Genomic DNA, 20,943 nt, shown 5'->3' with positions numbered 1-20,943 from the left:
CTACGACCCAGTACCAGTGCCCCTTCCGAGAATGCGTGGAGGAGGAGGAGACAGTAGCTGCTGAAGCCACCTCCCTGAAATTAGTTTTTGCATGTTGGGATGTCTGACAATGTCCGAATCTTGCAGTTATTAAGCCCCTTACTACACTAAATGTTTTTTCCCCAATTGGTACAGGTTCTTTTGGAATTTAGTGAATAGATCCCAAAGACACAAACAATTCATATTTTTTTGTTAGACTGATGACATGTACATATGATTGCTTTCCAGCTGAGCATGTATGGTCTACATTGCTTGCTTACCATAGTTACAGAGCCAGTTGTATACCTCAAGTGCTTATAGATGTAGAATTCTCAGATGTTCCTACCTACCCCCCAAAAAACTGATTTATTTCACTTGTTCCATGAACTGAAGGACAGAAAAGAAAATCAGGAAATACGTATTTCACACTTTACCTCCAATACAAATAAACAAAAAAAGTTACTGTGTAGCATAATAAAAAAATAAAAAAACAGGTGAAAAGGGAAAAAAATGCCCTCTTGTAGTAGTTGCCACATGCAAACAGGTGCCTGTAGAGAGCTGACTACTCTGCTTACTAGAAAGTGTGTCCCTGTACAGTAATTCACAGTTTAGTCAACAAAAAACTATTTAAACCTGTTAAGTTTTGTACATGATGCAGGGTGCTCTAGTGATACACTCTACATGCAGTTATTACTTTTAAATTTTAAGAAGCGACCCACATACCCTGTGATCAGTACACTTTGCTGATAACCTAAAAATATAACACTTTCACCAAACGGAAAAAAATTCTCATACATTTCCAAACTTACGGTGATTGAATTTTTAAAAATGGGTAGATTGTTCATCTTAACTTACTCTTTGGTGTATTGAACAAAAATGCTGCTACATTTTTTGTTTCCACATTAATGGATTATTGCATTCTTTCATTAAAACCAACCAAGGTTTTAAAAATACAGTCATTGCAGATTATAGTGTTGACTGCAAGCATTACCTAAAGGAAAATAAATATAGATGCTTGAAGAAGGTTACACAGGCCATAATCTTTTGTTCTCAAGGCACAGTTAGAAATCATACTGGTATGCAAGTTGTGAAATACTATCAAATGTATTTGTATTTATACATAAATATTACTAATACTTTTTATACAAAAAATATACACTACTTTAACCCCTTAAGGACACATGACATGTCTGACACGTCATAATTCCATTTTATTCCAGAAGTTTGGTCCTTAAGGGGTTAAAAAAAAAAATTTAAATAAGACATAGTTCTTATTTGTAAGATAAAAAAAATGATGCTGATTTGTACAATGACATAGGTTACCACTTATAATAACATTCTGCTTCTCTTTGAGCCCCTTCTGAATTATTTTTTCTCTGGTCCTTCAAATCATTGGAAGACAGGCGGTTTTCTACCATTCTTCATAAATACAGGATAAACATTTACTGAAAGCCTAGATTCCATGTAAAATCCAGTGAAGCGACCAGCTTTGTCTTTGGTAGACCTTCATGTCCAGGCATCTTGAGACAAGCCTTGATTGTTTATATCTGGTTTGGCAAAGCTAACCAAATATACATTAAACTTCAAGAAACAGAATTGTTCTCTGTTTAGTTTGTTTCTTTGACAAGGTCTAAAATTATCACCTGCAAGAGTCTTTCCTCAGGCGCTTCAAAAGAATAGTCACTTTACCTTGGAGCAGTTTGAGAAATCTATGGAAAATCTCTGTACTGTTTGAGGTGGTGGTGTGAAGGTTTGATGAGGGGAGAAGAGGTACATCTTGATGGAGAGAGGTGCCATTTTTCATAAAATAACTAATGAGGCCAACAATATGTTGGATATTGTGGTTGAGTTTCTGCAGTTGACGAGAAATGCAGTATGAGTCGTTTGATTTCTGTGAGGCATCCGACAGAAGGCGTAAGTGTGAGAGAACCTCACCACTCTGTTGGGATTCCTGGTTTGAAGAAGAAAACACTTAATTATTTCATTGTTCAATGTTTTATATGTACGTGCAATTTAATAGATTATTTGGATACTTTGCATGCAGACAGGCGTTTCTGTGTTATATCTATCCTTAATGACTATGTGGTTGTTTACGTGCCTCTGATTTAAAAGACTATAGAGTTGCAGTTCCAAATTCATTGACCTCAGTTTTTGTAGTCTCCAGGTATATTACTTTCTGTTTCCAGGGTTCTTGTCTTATTTTTTTTGTTTATGAAAATCTTTATTTTGTTGTGCAATGAAGTCACAGGCAAGCCTGCAATGCCACGACAGCTAGAGCAAGCAAGTCAAGACACCGCGAGATGGTTGCATGGCATTTCAACACATTTTTATAATAAGGACAGGATAGATGAACATGTCTAAACTCTGGATATATGCTATAAGTCAGATAGGCAAGACATGAAAAGTACTCTCTATGAGTAAGAGTGCTAAAAAGCCAGCATGGCTCTCCTTCTTCTCTGTGATCAGTGTATTTTCACCTTTTTTCTGATTTCACACTATTTTCATTCCTTTCTGCAAAACTCTTCCATAAGATCTCATATATTTTATTATTTTCCTTACCTCTTTTTCCCCCTAGTTATTCACTCTTCCTATCTTTTCTTCTTCCTACCTTGCATCCATGATCTCAACATCTTTTACAAAGCTGTTATGGCTTTCTATTAAATTATTCTTTCTTCTATTGCTCTATTTTTTTTATTACACTCCCCCTGAAGGTGCACTTTCTCATACACACTGTGAGTGCATTCTAAGAAGCACATTATATATATAATATATATGGTATAATACTATACTTCACTACGTTTTGGTTTATTTATCCTTTTTAGATGCTTAGCTGATTCCCAAATATTGTTTTTGTATTGTGCTGTGTAAGAGAGGTGGTGAACTGGGGAACACCACCAGGGAAGCTGCATCTTGTTGAAGTGATTTTTTTGTGTTCGTTATATAATCCAAAGTGCCTGAAGCCCCACACACTAGCAAACAATGGTAAATGTCTGCTTTGCCGGTCCTGAACTTCATTTGTAAAGAAAATAGTTTTTTTGATAACATACACCTGGAAGGGGAAAACAAATACTTTTTTCTTTTAATATTTTTCCCCCCTTAAAAAAGACATCAGTCACTGTCCTCATTAAAAACTACAGTTCCTATCCCCCTCTCCCTCACACTACATCCCTTATTCCTCCAAACTACAGCCTCTGTCCACTCCAGATACTGTACAGATATATCCCCCCACAAACACTGCAACCCCTATCCTAGACACTACACTGCAACAAGTCCCATCCACACACACTCACAAGCAGTGTGTAACAGTGTGTGCAGTCAGTATGGACAGCAGTGTGGGTACCTTTATTTATGGAGTTGTCCAAGTTTCTTCCCTTCATATTGACAGTCCTCTCCCTCATGCTGATCACTGTGTTCAGTCTGAGAGGATGAAGCCATGCACAGATCGCTGTGTTTCATCTGAGGGGATGGGGCCATGCACAGATCACTGTGTTCAGTCTCAGGCGATAAGGCCATGCACAGTTCACTGTGTTCAGTCTCAGGCGATAAGGCCATGCACAGTTCACTGTGTTCAGTCTCAGGCGATAAGGCCATGCACAGTTCACTGTGTTCAGTCTCAGGCGATAAGGCCATGCACAGTTCACTGTGTTCAGTCTCAGGCGATAAGGCCATGCACAGTTCACTGTGTTCAGTCTCAGGCGATAAGGCCATGCACAGTTCACCGTGTTCAGTCTCAGGGGTGAGGCCATGCCCAGATCACCGTGTTCAGTCTGAGAGGATGAAGCCATGCACAGATCGCTTTGTATAGTCTGAGGGGATGAAGCCATGCACAGATCACTGTGTTCAGTCTCAGGCGATAAGGCCATGCACAGTTCACTGTGTTCAGTCTCAGGCGATAAGGCCATGCACAGTTCACTGTGTTCAGTCTCAGGCGATAAGGCCATGCACAGTTCACTGTGTTCAGTCTCAGGCGATAAGGCCATGCACAGTTCACTGTGTTCAGTCTCAGGCGATAAGGCCATGCACAGTTCACTGTGTTCAGTCTCAGGCGATAAGGCCATGCACAGTTCACTGTGTTCAGTCTCAGGCGATAAGGCCATGCACAGTTCACTGTGTTCAGTCTCAGGCGATAAGGCCATGCACAGTTCACTGTGTTCAGTCTCAGGGGTGAGGCCATGCCCAGATCACCGTGTTCAGTCTGAGAGGATGAAGCCATGCACAGATCGCTTTGTATAGTCTGAGGGGATGAAGCCATGCACAGATCGCTGTGTTTCGTCTGAAGGGATGGGGCCATGCACAGATCGCTGTGTTAAGTCTTAGGCGATGAGGCCATGCACAAATCATTGTGTTCAGCCTCAGAGGATGAGGCCATGCACAGATCGATGTGTTTAGTCTGAGGCGGAGGGGCCTTGCACAGGTCAGGCTCCTCAGACTGTATGCAGCAAACTCAAGAGTCTGGCAGACACAGGACAGGAGGTAGGGAGTGTGATTTAAACAGGCAGAGCAAGCGTCCCCTACAGAACAAGTGTCTACTATGCCTTATTGGCTATCGAGTGTACCTCCACACACAACCCCACAAGCAGCTCTATCCTCACACATAAAATTGCAAAAGCATCCCCCACATAGGTAACCCTCAAGCAGTTCTCATAACTAAAGGCAACTTACAGGACTTAAAATATCCAATTGCCAGTAGCCATTGGTAAGTCAAAATTCCATGTATCATGAGCCCTCCATGCTTGCAATGTCATTTGACTTAAAAGGCCTGGGTAGTAGCCTTCTACTTGAAATTGTATACCATGTGTGTGTAAGAAGTGCTTTCTCTAATTGATAATAATCAGACAATTTATTTTAGAATGCAGATAATTACAGAAAAACTCCATCCCTGGCTTCATCTTTCTCACCGTCATGTTCTGCCAAGTTGCAACTTTCATTTCAACATTTGGAAGTTTGACCACAGCTGACGATTCTGACTGGTTACATTGTGCCTGGAGAAAGAGATTTTGTGAGGTTTTGCAAAGAAACCAAAGAAAAAAAAAAAGTTACTTGTGCACTATCCCAAAGAACTGGATGTTTTTTTTTTTTTAGTGCTCACCTGCCACGCCAAAGCAAAACCTCCAAAAAGGTGGTTCCTACACTAACAAGTCACCTTGTTGTCTTTAGCTTAAAAGTAATATCTCCAATGAGACAGGGAGGGCTATTTTTCTAAACCTGTACACATATTAACCCTCAAGAGAACACATGGGGTGGGTGGCAGCACTGTAACATGGCTGGGTGATACAAAAGCAAATACAAAAATACAAAAATAAGTCCTGCACTCAAACTCCCACTGCTCTTGGGTGGCAGCAATGACAATAGTACACATCAGTCCCAATACATAAAATAAAAACCTAGTAGGCATTGGTTACCTAATTCCCATAACAGAGTCTTTCCTTTTTTTACCATAAGAAACCACAACACCATTATATCTGAGGACCTTGATATAAATACTCTATTTTCTTTTCCTTTGATGTAAAAGTGTCATGCTAGGGCCTAGGGATAGGCAACCTTCGGCACTCCAGATGTTGTGGACTACATCCCCCATAATGCTCTTACACCCGTAATACTGGCAAAGCATCATGGAAGGTGTAGTCCAAAACATCTGGAGTGCCGAAGGTTGCCTATGCCTGGCTAGGCTTTGTTTTGAATTATGCTAATTGGAGTGTCCTCCATAACCCGCATTAAGTGTACTGTTCAGCGTTGTCACGACTCTGGTTTATTATTTAGTACATCAGTGCACCTTCTTGCATAAATCTTAGCTCAGCTATTTGTTATTCTCTATAGTTACTGTTTACTCTGTAGTGTTGCTCTCAGTGCATACGTCCTGCCTACTTAATATCCAAATGTTCAACTCAACCTGCACGGTGTCATTCTTGTTATTTTTCTTTTCTTTTCTTTAGAAAAAAAGTGCTGATTTCTCTGTTATCACTTTACTTGATACGAAATGTTAATTCCTTTTAAACTTTTCAGTGTCTAACATGTCGTCTTGGTTCTTCACATGCACAGCAAAAATAAAGAATAACATTTTTAAAAAAAAATCAGTCTGTGTAAATAAGATAATCATTTCTTGTTCTAACTTACATATTCGTTGCAAACTTTTTTTATTGGGAAGTCACCTGCAGTTTCACAGAGCAACCAGATCCCTGGGCACACCCCTAATATTAAATTGCCCCTTTGTCCATTTGAGATATTGGAGGGTATGCAGTCCAGCAGGATCCAGGACTTTTTGGAGATATGCACTGTGACATATTTCCCTCATTGTGGATTTTTCTTTATCTAAACTTGGAATTCTGGAGAATTGACAACGGAATTGCAAAGAGGGATTTCCTCTATCCTCCCTCCCCCCCACCTCGCAGCTCTTTCCAGTGGAACATACAGGGTTAAAAAAAAACAATTATTTACTCACCCGATTCCAGTGCCAATGTCTCTCAGCGCTAATTTGGCGCTTGGCCACCTCCGACATCATCTGATGGGGAACCTAAAGCGCATGCGATAGGAAAGCCTTGAATCAATGCTTTCCTATGGGAATTTTACTGACCAGACAGTAACTAGAGGCGCTTCCAAGATTTTACCGGATTCTAGGTCAGCTAACTTGCGCACAACGTCCTCACACTCCGCATGTGAACATCCAGCGTCAGTTAGGCTAAATAAAGTCCGGTAAAATCCCGGAAGCGCCTCTACTTGTTGTTTCGTAAACAGCCACTAGAGACTGTCTTAGTGTTGCATTGCAAACATTGCAGTTCCTATAAAACTGCAATGATTTATGTAGCAGGACATAGGGGGACAGGGAAACTGCACCCAGATCACTTCAATGAGATGAAGTAGTCTGGTTGCCTATAGTGTCCCTATAAAAAACAGAATTGGAAACATTTTGAGAGTGATTTTTTTTTCTGCTATGGTTTTGTAAATATAAAACACAAAAAAAGAGGTTGCACTTAATACTGTTTATAATTATTTGGAAGATCCAGACTATAGTTAGTGACGAGTATATGTAAGAAAACAGAAACTAACCGATAATAGTGCAGATAGTGTGTAGAACTCACAACAAGGATATGTGGGATCACACTCACATTTGTTAGAGCTATAGACCAGCTCTGAGTAAAACAGTGTAAATCGGTATAAACCCACTGGTGGATATGTAGCTCTTTAAGGCGCAAGTCTATCAACATCCAGATGAATATAAAAAAAGTCCCCGCCTGACGGCCCAAGCTGTTATGCATACTTCAGAGAAGGCTCCCACTACCTGCCCGTTAAACAAGCCGAAGGCTGCCAGGGGAACGACCCGCCCACATCACCAGCCGCATCTCGAATACCTAAGTGGAAGACCGCCAATCGTACCAGGCGACACACCGCAGCGATCCTCTGACATGTACCTTCAGAGAGGCTTATACGTACTGGGAGCACTCACATTCATGCCGTGGAGATGAAGGCCCTCGATCAAGTAAGGGGCTGGAGGTGGGCACTATCTGAAAATATGACAAGACAGCAAAGTATAGCTATAGACGGACGACCACACCTAGTGTGAGCTGTTAGATCCTGAATGGGTCAATATGACAACTAAATCCACCTTACGTCCTGCATATTTTTGTTTTATTTTGACCTGTTGTCTTTATCTTTTTATTTTCATATATATGCAATACCCTCCTGTCAATATACTTGAACCCAGTGGGTTAAAAGTTTACTCCCTATTAAGATGAACCCCCTAGGATACACGGAGGCCATCTTGCCTGCAACGACTAACGAATGCTCAGCTAGCCGATTTTGAAATTTCATGTTGTGCCAAGTAATAGCTTGTGCCGTCGGAGGAGCCCGTCGGTCGAGGATAGGGAAATGGCGACTGGTTCCGGCAGCGGTTTGTCGAGGCAAGCGGCGCCGGTCACTGGGACGGCTAGCCAGGCGAGGAAGGCCACGGCGAAGGTAGCGCGGGGGAAGATGGCGCCCCGCGGATCTGCGGTTGGCAGGAAGGCGGGAACGGAGCCGGTGTCCAGGACAGCTGTCGAGAAGAGTGGGTCGGGAAGCGGCCAGGAGGCCAGGGAGTCCGGAATATCAGGAAGCGGTGAGTCGAACACCAGGGGGGGTTTGGGGAGTCAGGGCGAGAGTGTTGCTGCTGGATCTTCTCTAGCGGTCCCGCCTCAGGAGCAGGGGGATCAGGTCAGCAGTGGACAGAGGGCGGCCTTATCGAGGGCTAGGTCGGGGAGCAGGACAGAGGGAGGAGAGAAGGGGCGCGGCAAGCTCAGCCACAATCCGAAGAAAGCGGCAACAGCCAGGGATGCTTCTGGTAGTCAGGCGGTAGTGGTCAGCGGAGGACAGGAGACGACGAGTAGTGGCCAGCCGGGTTGGGATGGGCTGGGGCCCATGACGGCTGGTGGATGCAGGTGAGGCAGAGAAGAGCGGGGGGGCCCGGCAGGCAGCTCCCAGGGGGGTGTGAATAGGAGGCCTAGTGTTTGAAGGGGAAGGAGCGAAGAGCGGCGCAGCGCTAGCGCCAGGCACAGCAGAAGCAGGTGCATGGACAGAGGTCGGATGAGTGAGGGCAGGAGCCCGTCACGGGACAGGCGTAGCGACTCCAGGCACAGTTGCGGAGTTAGGCAGCGGAGGTCCATTTCTAGGAATTGGAGGGGGAATAGTCGGCTGAGTGCATCCGGTTCTTCGGATAGGAGTGGCCAGGATCGGAGGCGGAGGTCTGTCAGCAGGGACGGTAGGGCGGCAAGGAAGAGCCGGGACTGGGATGGAAGGGAAGAGCGTAGGGAGCACAGGCGGGCAGGGGACCGATCGAACAGACTGCCCAGGTTGTCATCTCCTTACAGGTCACGGAGTCACACGCCCGCGGTTTCGAGGAGAGACCAGGAGAGCAGGAGTCGGCGATTTACGGAAGCTCCGGGGCCTGTCAGGGCCGGTGGAAGGACGGCATCCCCTGGGCCTGAGGCGGCCGGGGGCAACAGTGGTGAGTCGAGCTCTGCATTACATCCAGGAACACTCATAGGCTGTTTGAAATCTTTATTGGACTCGTGGGGGGAAGGTAGGGAGTCACAGCAGTTTGGTAGAGTATGGGCCGCAGACGGGGACCAAGGTAGGGTAATTACTAGTAGAGGTTAGTTATCGGGGGGGGGTTGCCAGTGGGGACGCGAGTGCCGCGCTTCCGCCGGTGGAATCGACTGAAGGGGCGTCAGAGCAGGAGGCAGGGTTCGGGGACATCTCGGAGGCCGCACGGCAAAACGTGCACGTGTCCTTCGCGGGTCCCCTTGGTTGTCATTTAAAAGGGGAGGTGAAGGAAAAGATATGGAAAGGTGAGTTCGTAGAAATCTTTTCCCTTCTTCCCCTAGAGGAGTTCCTAGACCTCAAGGATGAGGACAAAAAAGACGCCAAGAAAGAGGAGGAGGAAAAGAGGCGTAAGTATAGGAAGATCCCGAAGACTTTTGGGAATTGGCTGAGGGCATTTTGTATTTTGGCCAGCGTTATAGGCGAAAAGCGTCCGGATTGCTGTTCCCAACTATTTTGCTATCTCGACGGGATAGGAGATGCGTACCGGACTTATGGGGGGCTGGCGTGGTGGAAATACGACGAACAGTTTTGTCAGCGGCTAGCAGCGAATGCATCCATGCGGTGGGACCAGATGGACCTGCCGCTTTGGATGCGGCTGATGATGGCGCAGAAATCTACTCCCTTTCCGGGGACAGCCGGCGCGGCCACTGGGAGCGCTGCGTCGGCGGGTCCGAAAAAAGGTTTTTGCTGGGCGTTTAACGAAGGCCAGTGTAAATGGGGGGCTTCGTGTAGGTTTAGACACGAGTGTTCCGGTTGCGGCGGGAGCCACGGGGTCAGTAGATGCTTTAAAAAAGGGAAGAGTAGCACAGGGGGAGGTACGACAGGAACTGCTGCTACAGCGACTACCGCTGGGGCGGTCCCCGGTGAAGGTCGACGTGATGTTGCCTTGGCTAAGGCAATACGATAGTCAGCAAGATGCAGAGTTTTTATGGAAGGGTTTCACGGAGGGCTTCCGGATCCCCTTCAGGGCAAAAGGTCCGAGTGGGGTAAGCGCAAATCTTAAATCTGTACTGGAACATCCGGGGGTGGTTGGGGAAAAGTTGTTGAAGGAAGTCTCCTTGGGAAGGATGGCGGGTCCGTTTGCGGCCCCGCCGTTGGCGGATCTGCGGATATCCCCTTTGGGTGTGGTTCCCAAGAAGGAACCGGGTAAATTCCGTATGATTCATCATTTGTCGCACCCGAAAGGGGGTTCGGTGAATGATGACATTGACGCGGACCTGTGCTCGGTCTCCTATACATCATTCGACAAAGCCGTCGAGCTGGTACGGAGAGCGGGTCGGGGGGCGTTAATGGCGAAGGTGGATGTGGAAGCAGCGTTTAGGCTGCTCCCCATCCATCCAGATTGTCATCACCTCTTAGGTTGTCATTTCGAGGACGGGTTCTTTGTAGATTTGTGCCTGCCTATGGGTTGCTCTGTGTCATGCGCCTATTTCGAGAAGTTTAGCACGTTCTTGGAATGGGTGGTGCGCTCTAGAGTCGGCGGGGGGGATAGGTGGTGCACTATCTCGATGATTTTCTATGTGTCGGCCCTCGAAATTCGGGTAGGTGCGGTCAGCTGCTGGGGACTCTGCAGTGGGTGTCGCATACATTCGGGGTGCCTTTAGCTGCGGATAAGACGGTGGGCCCCACTACGTGCATTTGTTTCTTGGGTCTGGAAATTGACTTGTGTGCTGGAGAGTGCAGGTTGCCAGTAGATAAGCTGCAGACTTTACGACAGGTGGTAGGCGCGGCAAAAAGGGCAAGGAAGGTTACGTTAAGGGGCTTGCAATCTCTTCTAGGGAGCCTTAACTTTGCATGCAGGGTCATTCCTATGGGGAGGATATTCTGCAGGAGGTTGGCTCAGGCAACCAGCGGGGCGCGGCGGCCGTCTCACTATATTAGAGTGTCCGCCGACAGAAGATCTAGAGGTGTGGGATCATTTTCTGACCAATTTTAATGGAACAGTGTTTTTTAGGGAGCTGTCTGTGTCGTCTGAGGCTATAGGGTTGTTTACGGACGCGTCGGGCAGTACTGGTTTTGGTGCTTATTTGGCGGGAGAATGGTGCGCGGAGGGGTGGCCGGAAACGTGGTCGTCATCCCCGCTTATCAGAAACCTGGCGTTTCTGGAACTGTTTCCCGTGGTGGTCGCGGTGTCGCTCTGGGGCGAGGAGCTTGCCAACAAGAGGGTCACATTTCATTCAGACAACATGGCGGTGGTGCAGGCGATTAATAGCCTGTCTGCTAGCTCGCCGCCGGTGGTGCGATTGTTGCGGCGGTTGGTTTTGCTCTGTATGTCATCTAACATTGTGTTTAAGGCTAGGCACATTCCGGGGTGTAAGAATGTGGTGGCTGACGCTCTCTCGTTTACAGTGGGAACGTTTTTGGGAAGCAGCTCCTGGTGCAGCGAAGGTGGGGCGGGTGTGCCCAGTCGAAATGTGGCAACTCGGGATGGCCTGCTTGGGGAGTGCATAAGGAAGTCGCTGGCGCCAAGCACCTGGTCGGCGTATGTTAAGGTCTGGAACGCATGGGAGGAGACGGTGCATCAGGTAGGGGGGGAGCTTTCCGCGGAGCGGAGACTGGACGTTTTGTTGTGGATTCTTTGCCAATTATTTGTTAAGCAGGCCTCTCCGGCCATGGTCGACAGACATATGTCGGCCCTGGCTTTTTTGTTTAAGTTCAACGGGTGGGAAGATGTTACTAAACATTTCTTGGTTCGGCAGGCAATCAAGGGCTTCAGGAGAGGGAAGAAAACGGCTGACTCGAGGCGGCCGGTGTCTTTCGGGATGCTTCAACGGTTGGTGGAGCTGCTACCCTCGATATGCCGCTCGCCATTCGAGGTTGAATTATTCGCAGGTGCATTTGTGTGGGCCTTTTTGGGGCGTTGCGTGTCGGCGAGCTGGTGAGTGGGAACAAGGCGGGGGTTGGGGGTCTGCAACAAGAAGACGTGGTGATCTGCGCTGACAGGGTGAGTATCAGATTGTGCAGGTCAAAAACGGATGTTTTTGGAAAAGGCTGCACGGTGGTCTTGTATGGGTTGCCAGGGTCCAAGGTGTGCCCGGTGCTGCGGGGTGCTAGTTATTTAGCGCTCCGGCCGGAGGGTAAGGGCTGTTTTTTCATACACGCTGACGGGTCAGCGTTGTCACGTTTCCAGTTTACCATGGTCTTCCGGATAGGCCTGGGGAGGATGGGCCTGGAGCCCATGCAGTTCGGTACTCATTCATTCCGTATTGGGGCCGCGACAGAGGCGGCGAGGTTAGGTCTGGGTGACGATAGGATTAAAAGGATTGGTAGGTGGGAATCCTTGCGTTTCCGATCGTATGTGAGGCCAGACAGGCTGGTGTAAATTCAGAAAAAAAAACAATTTTTTTTTGAAAGTTAAATAATTTGAGTGATGGTGTTGGTGACGGGACTGTGGTTTGGAGGACGATGTACTAACTTTTATTTCATTTCAGGTTGGACAGTGTGGGTGATCGGCCATTCGTTTGTGTATTGGGCACAGAAGAGAGCTGCAGCTAGAAGGAGCGGAACACAGCTGGGCTTTCCTCGGGAGCGGGTGGCGATCTCATGGTTTGGTTTTAGGGGATTTAGCTGGCAAGGTTTGAGCAGTGTTTTGTTCAAGAAATTGTATGGGGGGGTGAAGCCTGATGTGGTAGTGTTGCATGGCGGGGGGAACGATTTGGGGCTTGTCCCTCAGAGGGAGTTAGTGAGGTGGATGAAGAGGGACATGGATCGGCTGGTAGGGCTGGTCCCTGGCGTTGTAGTAGTGTGGTCGGAGATGGTTCCCCGATTTGCGTGGAGGCACGCTAGGGACTTGGATGCGGTAGCCCGTTGCAGGGGCAAGGTGAATAGGGCGATGTCAGCATTTATTAGGCGTTTGAAGGGAGTAGTTGTCCGACACAAGGAGTTGGAGGGCATGTTGCCCGGTTATTTCAGGAGAGACGGGGTTCATTTGTCAGATGTAGGGACTGACTTGCTGAACCTGGGTTTTCAGGAGGGTATTGATAGGGCCCTGTTTTTGTGTAGTGGGGGTCGCGCATGTCCTTAAGGGGTCAAGGCATGTGCTATGGCGGAACAGGGCATGGTAAAGTCGGAAGTTGGCTGGAATTGGAAGTGGTTAGGCCAAGGCCTAGGCCGGAGTAGGCCAGGTGGATAAGAGTGTTGGTAGGTTCAAGCTCTTTGGTGGCTACGAACCTAGGGGGTAGGGGTGTCTGGGTACACCCCTACAGTAATGTTTGGTTGGGGCCTCTTTGGTAGGCCGTGTGTTATAAGTTAAATGTTATTGAAATGTTATTTATTGTTTAAGTGCTAGGGTCATTGTCAGGGGTATTGTATGGGGGGATAGTAACGAAATGTCAGAAATGACAATGACCCTAAATTTGTTAATTTGTTTGAGATTTAATAAAGCTGTGGACGTTATACTCCAACAGAATAACCGGTGTCCGAGTCTTATTAAAGGTAATTTTAAACTAACACCTGCCGAATAACGACAGTGCCTATGTCAAGGAACTGCAATGTTTGCAATGCATTATACCTGTTTGGGCAGCACAATGGGGACCTACACGATATTAGGAGGTGGTTTTAATGTTGTGGCTGATCAGTGTATATATATATATCCAATATGAATATATATGTAATAATGTATATGTGAGAGGAGGACTATAGAATATGCGGGGACAAATATTGATGTTACGTATTCAGAAATGGTATTTTTTACAATACTGTTTTTCTTTTTTTTCTTTATTTTTGTTGTGCATTATGGGTTACAAGCAAGCCTGTTATGTCACGGCAGCAGTCACAGGCATATCAACGTAAACATTGTCATGACAGGTTTAAGCTGCACATTTTTTAAGAGTAGGTATGCGTACTAATACATGCAATCAGCGTTAACAGTATGCAAATTGTTGAAAGTTGTGCTTATTGAAATGTACATGTCATGGAAAAGTAGGTAGAGGAGAGACAAAGCAGGAGAACAAGGTTTGAGCATACAATCCACGTTCAAAATTATATTAGTTAGCTCTCACTAGGCTGATCAACGAGCGGTAATACATCTCACTTGTCTGCCTAAGCGGTGGGTAAATGGTTTCACATCATGCTAGCACTAAGACATGGGTAGCTTGAGCACATAAAGCATAACATAAAAGCAGTATCAACATTAAGATTTTACTTCGCTTGTTTAAAATGTCCACCCCATGTCAGCCGGGCAAGGGTCCATTTCGGCGTGCTGGGTGGCCCGTCTGTGCGTAGTGCTGCCTGCCACAATGGGACGAGAGGTTTAATGATTCTGGCAATAGTTTTAGTCCCGTTGGGCGTCCGAGTGGGGAGGCGATGGTTGCTTCTTGGGGCATTTGCTGTCCAGGCTGGTGTCTGTCTTGGATGAGGGGAGAGTCCCAATATGGTTGCATTAGGCTGTCAGGCCTTCTTTTTCCACCCCCCTGTGGGAGGCTGAGCAGCATGGCAGGGTAGTTCAAGGCCTTGCTGCCTCGTCTCATCTTTGGGTCAGAACCCTCTGGTGTTGAGGATATTGGTGTTGCTCTTCCCTGGCTTGCCAGGTCCTGCTCAGGCAGAGTATGCTATCTGTCTGTGTGGTATCAGGCGAGGACCGAAGTTGCATGTCATGCGGTCTCCACCATCTTGGGAGCGGGTTCCCGCCGGTTCCGAGGCGCTTCTATGGGTCACAGGGTGGGGGCCGAGATCACCCCCGCCGGCCCAGAGGGGGGGAGAACAGGGCCGGACCCGCCTAGCCTCTTGGTTCTGCCGTACCGCTGGTGGGCAGGATAGCTGGGCAGCGGCCGTCCACCCCACTCACCGCCCGGGCGGTCTCCATCATGCGTGACGGGGATCACCCCACCGAGGGACTAAAACCTTGCGGCAAGCCTCTCCTTGGGACCAGGATTGTTTGTTTGCACCGGAGCACAGCTGTCAGTTGTCGGGTAAGCATTTTGCCGGTTTTAGGGGCTAAAACGGAGCAGCTTTTCAGGAGCTACTCCTCTGTGCGTCCGCTCAGCATGGCGGTCCGGCCCCGCCCCCAATACTGTTTTTCTTAGCCTCTAACTACACTGCTCGAAAAAATAAAGGGAACAATTAAAAAACACAATGTAACTCCAAGTCAATCACACTTCTGTGAAATCAAACTGTCCACTTAGGAAGCAACACTGAGCGACAATCAATTTCACATGCTGTTGTGCAAATGGGATAGACAACAGGTGGAAATTATAGGCAATTAGCAAGACAACCCCAATAAAGGAGTGGTTCTGCAGGTGGTGGCCACAGACCACTTCTCAGTTCCTATGCTTCCTGGCTGATGTTTTGGTCACTTTTGAATGCTGGCGGTGCTTTCACTCTAGTGGTAGCATGAGAAGGAGTCTACAACCCACACAAGTGGCTCAGGTAGTGCAGCTCATCCAGGATGGCACATCAATTCGAGCTGTGGCAAGAAGGTTTGCTGTGTCTGTCAGCGTAGTGTCCAGAGCATGGAGGCGCTACCAGGAGACAGGCCAGTACATCAGGAGACGTGGAGGAGGCCGTAGGAGGGCAACAACCCAGCAGCAGGACCGCTACCTCCGCCTTTGTGCAAGGAGGAACAGGAGGAGCACTGCCAGAGCCCTGCAAAATGACCTCCAGCAGGCCACAAATGTGCAGGTGTCTTCTCAAACGGTCAGAAACAGACTCCATGAGGGTGGTATGAGGGCCCGACGTCCACAGGTGGGGGTTGTGTTTACAGCCCAACACCATGCAGGACGTTTGGCATTTGCCAGAGAACACCAAGATTGTCAAATTCGCCACTGGCGCCCTGTGCTCTTTACAGATGAAAGCAGGTTCACACTGAGCACATGTGACAGACGTGACAGAGTCTGTAGACGCCGTGGAGAACATTCTGCTGCCTGCAACATCCTCCAGCATGACCGGTTTGGCAGTGGGTCAGTAATGGTGCGGGGTGGCATTTCTTTGGGGGGCCGCACAGCCCTCCATGTGCTCGCCAGAGGTATCCTGACTGCCATTAGGTACCAAGATGAGATCCTCAGACCCCTTGTGAGACCATATGCTGGTGCGGTTGGCCCTGGGTTCCTCCTAATGCAAAACAATGCTAGACCTCATGTGGCTGGAGTGTGTCAGCAGTTCCTGCAAGACGAAGGCATTGATGCTATGGAGTGGCCCGCCTGTTCCCCAGACCTGAATCCAATTGAGCACATCTGGGACATCATGTCTCGCTCCATCAACCAACGTCACGTTGCACCACAGACTGTCCAGGAGTTGGCAGATGCTTTAGTCCAGGTCTGGGAGGAGATCCCTCAGGAGACCATCCACCACCTCATCAGGAGCATGCACAGGTGTTGTAGGGAGGTCATACAGGCACGTGGAGGCCACACACACACACTACTGAGCCTCATTTTTACATGTTTTAAGGACATTACATCAAAGTTGAATCAGCCTGTAGTGTGTTTTTCCACTTTAATTTTGAGTGTGACTCCAAATCCAGACCTCCACAGGTTGAAAAATTAGATTTCCATTTTTTTATTTTTGTGTGATTTTGTTGTCAGCACATTCAACTATGTAAAGAACAAATTATTTTAGAAGAATATTTAATTCATTCAGATATAGGATGTTTCTTCTGCTCCTGTGGACCTTGCAACAAGAGACCTCCACCTGAGTGTGATGTGCCTATTTTACACTTCGATTTTGTAAGTGTTACTATTAATAAACGTGTTAATTTTTACTGAGATACTCTGCACTATTATTCTCTCTCTTCTCCTTACATATACCATTGATGTTCCAAAGTCCTGAAGCTGTTATACTTATCTATTACGATATGCCTACAATCAAACTGGGTTTGTGAGTGCAATCAACACTTATTTTAAAATTCATATCTTTTTGCAAACAATATTGCCCTATGTCTGCCTCTATTATTGTATTGTAGATTGCCGTTTTGGTATTTTGTCTAGATATAGGATGTGTTATTTTTGTGTTCCCTTTATTTTTCTCTTTTCATTACAATCTGTCATCTATGTAATCTATGTATACCAAAATGAAAAATACATTTTAACATTACTTTCCAAGAAACCCAAAATACTCAATGTAAATTGGTGAGAGGCCAGAATAGTTGTACAAGTGTACCATTTTTGATCCTAAAGAGAGCTGCTGTATGAATGTTGTCAGGAGCTCCCTATGCTCATATTAAATAGCAAAACATGAGTTATTTAAACAACATAAAGGTTGAAGGATAATAATAGCACTGCATGAGTTTGCTAGCATGTTGGTGCAATTTTCCCATAAACTGAAAACTGGTAATCTGGTATTTATACAGTGACATTAGTTTCAGACCAACTGCAGTGAGTTTAGAGTATTTAAAGCAATATTCAGTGACAGTGGTTTTAGACCAGCTACTGTGAGAATAATATCACTTGCGCTGAATATTAAATGATTATGAAATATTTTTGGCTTCAAAAGGACACCAAAACACCATTAGATTTCCAGTTTCAACTCTGGCTTCTGGGCTGCACACTCCTTCTCACAGTCATCAGATGCAGAGATTGTACCTTCTCCACAAAGCAGTCCTTCTAAATAACCCTGCCTACCACAATTATCTTATTTTCTTACCCCAGGTGCATGGTAGGGTAATAAAACAATAGGGGCTTGAGGCAAAAAAATATGTGGTGACACATTTCTAAAGCCCCAACCCTCCCCAAACATCACCCTTTCCCTACCCAATTCCATCTCATGGCATGCCTCTTTACACACTCATAGTTCCTTACAGACAGACAGAGACACACACACATACATGCACAAGTACACAGAGCCACAGATACACACAGATAGGCACTGACACAGACACACAAAGACAGGTATACACAGGCACAGATAGGCACCCAGACACAGATAAGCACAGACAGACACACACACACACACACACACACAGATAGACACAGGCAGGTACAAACAATTTAAATCAGGAATGCTGATGAAAGGGTGTAGAGGTTAATTGGTTAATCCAATGGGAATGTGCAACAAATAAGGAGGTCCTCTCTATTGAATCAAGGTCTATAGGGGATGTAAGAGGAGGGAATGGGGTACAATAGGCAACTATAGGAGAAGTTGGGAGAGATGTGCTGCAGGTAGTAAATAGCATACATATAACATTAATAATAATATTACAATGAAACAAGTAGCTATGGAAATAAACGGAGAGAAGCTGCTCTGCAGTAAAATGCAAACTGCAGCCCCAGGAAGGCTGATAATTACTGACTGCTTTATGCCAGTATAATTAGATTGAGTACTAATTTAGGCCAATATTTTTTATATTATTGTTAAAGGAATACTACAGACATGTATTCCTAACACTATGGTCCTGGTATGGCAGTTTAGGTCCCTGGTCCCCCGTTCCAATTGTTTTTACTCACCTTTTCTCCCACATCGCGATGGCCTCGTCTGAGTGACTGCCACTAGAGGTGTTACTAGGCAGAAATGATAGTGTTCACTTTACAAAGCCTGCAGGGACAGGCTATAGACACCAGAACCACTACATTAAGCTGGTGACTATAGTGTCCCTTTCATTGTTCTGCCTAATAGCACATAAGGCTTTGCTTATAGAGATTAAACCTATATAATTTTTAAAGTGGAAAACGTTTATAGGAATCTGAAGCAAGTAAATAGCGTAATTCTCAAAGTCATTCTGGTCTATTGATTGTTCTAGATTGAAATGTATTTCGTCTTTCAAAAGATTAAATTAGCAAAACTAAATTTGATTCCTGAAATAATACCGGCAGACTTTTTTTTATGGGTCAGTTTTTATATTGTATGCAGGAAACAGCATAGGAAATTCCATCTCACAAAGGAGGGAGAACACCTTTAGGCAGAAGTTCTGCTATCACTACAGGATGTATTCATTGAGTAACCAGCGGAAATAGTGATTAACATTGGATATCTTGCAGACTGAGTAAAAAGTAAATGGAATCTCAAAACGGTCTCAGTCATGTTTTATGCCTTTAAACTGAAAATTTAGATATTTGAGAACAACTATATATATTTTTTTGCCGATCAAACTGCTCTGCTACACGTAAATATTCCATGAATAGGAACAAAAAAAATATTATTCCACCCACAATAAATACAAATTACCGGTATATTGTACTATATCTATAAAAATGCCATCAAATGACAACACATCTATTAACAACTATTATTATTAATGATGTAGTGGAAAAGGGTACAAATGTATAATATAAATAATTAACAAGCTTAACAGTGATTAACAATGAAGAAACTGTATGCAAATTAAATATAGTTTTAAAAGAGGATTGGACAACAATTTTAGATATTAGATTTTGATATTTTGGATATGCTTTTTAAATGACAATATTTTTGAATACGTTTTTACAATAATTTTTGTAAAACATATTACAATATCTAAAAGAATATCATATATGAATATATGAATATTACAAATAATCAAAAATGACATAATTTGAAAACCTTAAAGTACATTTAACCATACATTAGCAGCTGTTGAAGGAGCTCCCTAAGTGGTTTGAAACAAACCCAGCTTGATTTGTGTCCCTGCACATCAATCAAAAATAAATAATTTAAAGAGATATTTTTGTACCTCCTCAGACTGGTTATATAATACTTTAGTTGCCAGAACCACTACAGCTTAATGTTGTGGTTCTGGTACAAACAGACTGTCCCTGCAGTCTCAGCACCGCAAATAATGCCGATACGGGACTTTTAGTGACTATCATTTAGAAAACCACTAGAGGCACAACCTGGTGTAGTCTTACAATCTGTAGCCAAAGCATCTCTATGAGGAGATGCTTATTGGCATGGTACAACAATCATTGCACATATACACTAGCCCCCTTACGATTTTATATTGGGACGTATTGGCTTGATTATTACCATGTTTTGTGTTCCTCACTCGAGAGTGTTTCTTTGCATTGGAGCAGGAAGTTGGGATTCTAACTGCAGAAAGTTTTTAATTTCTCCTCTTCTCTGTATGTTTTCTCTATGCTGAGTGTTGTGCAAATTGACATAATTTGACTTTTTACATTTGTCTAAAAAGTAACCTGTACAGAAAATTGCCATTTATTGATAGCTATGCATCCCTTTTTAAAAAAAAAAAAAGAAATGTTATGTCAATGTTTTTTAAACAAAAACTGCTTGGTAATAATGGAGTTTAAGGGACACTCCGGACACCTTAAACACTTTAGCTTTCTGAAAATCTTGTGTGAGGACTGTATTTTCTCATTTCACAAGAAATGCAGATTTTAATAGAAACTGGCACTTTTATAAGTTAATTTTGTTATACTCCCTGACTTGCAAGTAGACAGCATGTCCTGTTACTTCCTGGTATGGTCAGCTCAGTGGAGCTAAATTCAAGAGGCCGCAATTGCTCAGAGCACCTGCCTTGCAAATACTTTTCATTGAACTGCATTGGGAAGTCTGTGATTGGACAGCCATAGAAAGTCTTGGCGGAGTTTAAAGGGGAGTGCTTGCAGGCTTGCAGTATTTCCAAGATATTTTTAGAGTGTATATATACTCTAAAGATATACCCCATATATATGGTATGGTATATCTACTGATCAGTTATTGATATTTATTGATTAGTAGATATACTTTAAAGGAACACTCTAGGTACACAGACTACTTCATCTCACTGAAGTGGTCTGGGACGGGTGCAGTGTCCCTGTTCCCATTAGTTCTGCAATGTAAAACATTGCAGTTTTATAGAAGCTGCAATGTTTACATTGGCACTGGAATCAGGTGAGAGAATAAAGAGTTATTTATTCCTCTACATCTCAGGGTGGTACTTGTAGGGGGCGTGGTCTGGATCTCACTGAGAGCAGTCGCATGTCTGTGCTCCCGAGATATAGCGGCAATAAA

This window comes from Pelobates fuscus, chromosome 2 (assembly GCF_036172605.1).
Source record: "Pelobates fuscus isolate aPelFus1 chromosome 2, aPelFus1.pri, whole genome shotgun sequence".
NCBI lineage: Eukaryota > Metazoa > Chordata > Amphibia > Anura > Pelobatidae > Pelobates > Pelobates fuscus.
This window is presented reverse-complemented; position numbering follows the sequence as displayed.